The sequence below is a fragment of the Lactuca sativa genome, chromosome 8 (assembly GCF_002870075.4).
Source record: "Lactuca sativa cultivar Salinas chromosome 8, Lsat_Salinas_v11, whole genome shotgun sequence".
NCBI lineage: Eukaryota > Viridiplantae > Streptophyta > Magnoliopsida > Asterales > Asteraceae > Lactuca > Lactuca sativa.
In genome coordinates this window covers 56,504,897-56,510,499 of record NC_056630.2, presented here as the reverse complement: position 1 = coordinate 56,510,499, position 5,603 = coordinate 56,504,897, and positions in this window count along the sequence as shown.

Here is a 5,603-nt window from a genome sequence, read left to right as displayed (position 1 = left end):
GGACTAGAATCGGTTTAGCCTAAAATAATTAAACAACTATCAAAGGACAATCCAAGTTTGACGAGGATTGGTCGCTTGTGAGTAGTTGGAAGTATAGTATTGGAAAATATGGAAATGTTTCCATATTGGATGGACCATATCGGCATCATTACGAATAGATAAGACTCTATTAAGAATGAGTTGTCATATGGAACATATGGAAGTGTGTCCATATTGGGAATTGAATATTGAGAAATCTATGACTAGATTAGAAACTTCTATGCAAAAGGATGTTCAAAGAATGTACTTTGAGTGAGAGACATCACGTCTATGGAATTGTCTGGTAACAATCTCCGATAGAAGACTTTGTAATATCATTGGCAATAGTCTTTGTGACTTTGGTGCAATGACATTACGAAAGGATAAGTTGCATAGAATGTTAGAATCTAGCATATTCTATAAGTATCAAGAATTTGATATTCTTTAACTTATGAAAAACGGATTTGGAGTTGTGAAATGAGAAGGATTGGAAATGTGTTCAATGTGATCTATTTCACAAAGTAAGAACCATAGGTAAACATTGTGTGCATGCTAGGAGCATGGGACAAGTGTTGTAATTCAAGTAAGAAGTTGATTACCCGAAACGACAAATAATGAGTAATCGATATGGTGATAAATAAAAGGAGTTTTATTTATACTCAAAGGTTTGAGGCCATATGGGATTAGTATTATTCTTGTGTTTCACATTTGCATGTTTTGACTTCCAGAATAATTGAGTTTATTAAGAATAATCGAATTATTCAAACGGGCCACAGTCGTTCATATGTTGGAAGTAGATATGAATGAAGACTGTCGTGAATTGGTGTGTGGATTGTCTAAAAGAGTATTAGACATAAGCAAATGTTTGCTGCAACGTTCATGAGTGCTTATGAATGTGATTTGAGCATTGGATTAGACCCACGCTCACTTGGATCACTCCATGGATTGTATCACGAGTGATTGGTGAGACGATAACATCTTATATTCTTGAAACCGAGATGTGTGAGTTGTATCTTGCGAATCGGTTGCACATTGATAATATGTAAACGCACCAGTAACTTGGTGTTATAAAACATATTGTTGTGTGTAATTCGGTGCGTGAGTGCAAGCAAGCATTGTATCAAAGTTTATCCATTCCTTTTATTCAAAGTAGGATAAAAGCGATATCTTTGGGCCCCTCGATGGTTTAGTGATGACAAACGTAAATGCTCGGCCGGGCTAGGGCTAATTTGATTTGTTCAATTAGTCAGTCGTCATAAATTGGGAATCGAGATATAGTACAAAGAGAATGATTTGAAATCATTTCTCATATGATATCTAGAATGGAGGAATATGTGATCCCTTATCTAAGGACACGCGTATTTGATATGATCAGAGTTGACAGCGGCTTTGGAAAGCTACGATTGCAGATCGAGATCCGAAGTCATACGCAGAATAGTTGTTAGACTTATCCAAGTGGGAGACTGTTGGATTAGTGTCTAAGTCCATAACTATTTTGGTATGTACTTGACCCGATGGTGCATGGTCCTTTTGGGTTGCCTTCACCAAAGCAACTTGATTGGAGAAATGAATAGAAAGAGAGGATAATATGATTTATTAATATGTTATAAGAATAATATATTAAAGGAGAAATCATATTTGTTTAATTAATATTGGTCGATAATTAATTAAGAATTAGTTTTGTGATCAAATGTAATTAATTAAACTTGAGGGGCTGAATTGTAATTATGTGATAGTTACAAAATAAGGTAAGGATTATCTTATAAGTATGGTGAACGAATTTAAGGTTGGAAAGCCTTAGAATTCGAGTATGATAAGGATTCAAGGATTATCTTATTGGTTGCTTAATGGATAATCAACTAGATAAGGATAATGACTGAAACCCTATCTCTACACCTATATAAACACCCCTAGGGTTATGAATTCGTGTATCCCTTCCCAAGAGGTCCCAAATACGAATTCTAACCTCCCTCCTCTCTCTATATACTTTCTCCACTTGCTTATGGTGTTTGTAAGCCATTAGAGGAGTGACACTTGTGACTCTCTGCTTTCCAAGGTCAATTCAAGGAGGAATTGGATTGTTATTGCTACATAACAATCAAGGTATGTTCTTAAACCTATTTACATGTGAATTCTGATTTCCATATGCTAGTATTAGGGTTCTAAGTCTTGGATTCAAAGTATGTACAATAGAGAAACCTAGATCCGAGCTTTAGGGTTTGTATGAGCACATAGGATATATTATGCACAAAACCCATCACTTTCCAAGGTCAACAAGTTTGCCAATGGATTACCAGCGGACTTTGGTCCGATAGTCAAGCAAGCAACCACTCTGAAAGCCGCCATCTGGACAGCCAAAAATGTTGAGACCCAAATAAAAGAAAAGGGTCTAGAGAGAGCTGAAGTTGGAGAGAAAAGGAAACATGAAGGATCTTCAATGATCAACAAAGAAACCAAATTCTCGAAATCTGGAGGAAGAGATGAAGCTAAGTAGTGTGAGAAGTGTAAAAAGAAACACTTCAGGAAGTGTAGCGAGGAGACGACCTGCTACAAATGTGGGAAGACAGGGTATTTCACCAACAAATGCGCAACTAACAAGAAGGTGTGCTACGGATGTAACGAAGAAGGGCATATTTCTAGAGACTGCCCAAAGAAAAATGCATCGCCACAACCAAGGGCATTCCACATGCTCCTCTATGAAGCAGAAAAAGATGGGAGGATTAAAAGATGAAGACTTCATATTAATATATATAAAGTCTGTATCAGGAAGCATAACCTGTTAGAGGCATAGTATAGGGTGAACTTGAACTTTTGTGTAATAGTTTCAAGAAATAATATAAACCCTGGTTTTGCTATCTGATGTGTTGAATGATTATATGATTTATGTATGGTGACTTGGTTGACTGCGAGGCAATACTTGGAACGAGTATGAGTAGGTGTGAATGGTAGTAGAGATCTATACTACCGAAAGCACATGACTCATGCTTGGATCAGGGAAGGTCACAAGGTTACCAAGAAGCTAGTGATTGCTCTCGTTGTATTCAAGTATGTCATTACCATTGTTTCGGTAATGACTAGTAAGATGGTTGTTATTCCGACCCTAGTGGTCATATCAAATTGAGTCCGACTACGATGAGGTTGTTACGTGGTTCGGAGAACCAAGTTCGATGTAACATCTGGCGTAAGTAAGAATATTGGAATCATTTTACAAGTCCTATTTCGTTGATGATTCTAGGCCGTAATCATCCTAAGGGGGTGATAATTGTAACGCCCGTAGATCAGGGCTAATCAATTTAGAGACGATAAGCATCCAAAAATGACTTTTTTATGCAAGATTATTTAGAAGGCGCAATCTTAACTAAGTTTTAGTATATGTTACAAGGATTCCGTACACATAAAGAACGCCGAAATTCGAGTTATAATGACGAAGTTATGACCTGTCGAAGTTTCACGACAAAACCGACACGACGCTGAATAACGTAAAAAGTGAATTTACGTTAGAAAAATATTTAGCCTTAGCAATCTAAACGAAAGTCGTAGCGTTTGTTAAACTATGAGCGTGCATAAAAAGAACGTCCAAATCTGACTTCGTATGAGGAAGTTATGATTTTTCTAAGTTTTGACTTAGCGGTATGCAGCCCTAATACTCGATTTGAGATTGAGCAGTTTTTAGCCGAAACAATCTAAACGAGAATCGAAGATCTTGTTGATATTAGTGAAACAATAAAAGGACAGACGAAAACGAACGTCAGATGAAGAAGTTATGAATTTATAACGGAGTTTTCCTGTCCCGGCCTACTAAAATAATATAATAAAAATAAGATCAAAATTAGCCGACAGAGTCTAAACAAAAGTTGTAGATCGTAGTCTCACCTACGCCGGGATATAAAGAACGTCGAAAACGGAGCTCGTATGAGGAAGATATGAATTTTTGAAGTTTATTAAATAATTAAAGTATTTAATTTAAATATAAATTCGATATTATCTGAAAGAGAGGGGGGGGGGGGGGGAGTCACCGGCCTTATCCACATTACGCCCAACGTAATTCAAAGAATCAGCCCCTATATAAAGGGTGCAAGACTGCCTTATTCCTTTGCTCATTTCCTCTCCTCTCTCTCCCTTTCTCTCGCTCCCGTTTTACCTCGTTTTTCGTGCAAGAAATATCCCGAAGCCCCGGTATCATTCCCGAGCCCTGCAGCAAGTCCCGAAGCCCTGAAGATCCCGAGAAGTAACATTCCCAAGCCGAAGCTCTGCCCGCGAGGAGCCCGGTTTTTGTGAAGATCTTCCAGATCTACCGAAGAATACTACTTCTACAAGCCGTAGTGCTGTCCGATCATCTTCTGATCAGGTGAGTGTATAGTTACTTTCTTCTAACACATAAATATAAAGTATTAACTATAAAATACGTGCTATGTGTTATATATTATTTGTCTATTTGAGATGGACCTCGAATTGATGTCTTTATACGGGTGTTAAATGATTTAAACTGTATACGTATTTTATATCTACAAATATGTTGGGTAGAACATGGGTAGATGAAATATAGTGGCGACTGTGAGATGTAGTGCCTATTGAGTAAGCTTTGGTGACGATGCAACTTCGTGCCTATTGAGTAAGCTTTGGTGACGATGCGACTGTGTGCCTATTGAGTAAGCTTTGGTGACGATGCGACTTCGTGCCTATTTGATAAACCTTGGTGACGATGTGACTTCGTGCTTGTTGAGTAAACCTTGGTGACTATGGAGTTAGCGCCTGATAGCTATGGACTTAGTATCTAATAGATAAACTTTGGCAGCAATGGACTTTGTGCCAATTCCTTAGGTAAATCCTTAGGAATGAATGAATGAAGGATAATTGGTTCTTAGGGTAAAACCTTAAGAAATAAAGGAGATAACGGGGTTGGATTTTGGGTTGATTGTTTGATGATTGAATATAATATATGTATTATTGTGGGTTGAAAACCCTATATGCTCACCAGGCTCCCAAGCCTGAGCCACTCAGTGTATCACATGTATCAATGCGAAGACATATTTCACTGAGGGATTAAAGGAGATGTAAATCATTAGTGTAAATAAATGTAAGTTCTGTTTATGCTTATGTGTCTGTATCGAAACATGACATCTCGAGATTTTATTATATAATGAAAATACATTCTATTTGAGAAAAATTGTGATATATTCTTATCATATTTTGTTTTGGGAACAAATTCCGCAACAATTTTCTTTAAACGATTACTTTGATTTTAAAAACAAAGCATAAACAAACCGGTCTTTTCTGACCGTGAAATTGGGGATGTCACACTTTTGACCCAAGATTGAGGTAATAGATTTCCTCCAAGAATCAAATAATGTTTCACAAAAAAAGTATATTCCTTTCCAAGCACCATCATTATGTTTGGACTTCAAGATAAGGTGTGATTTTTCAGTCTTGACTTTCAACAGTATATGGGAGTTCCTGGAAATCGAAAGATTATAAACATAGGCTAACTCGTTTAACCCAATGCTAAGGTCCATGGGACGATTTAGACGATCAATCCAGTAAAGGATCCTCCAAACCACTGGCATGGTATGGATATATGAGATTTT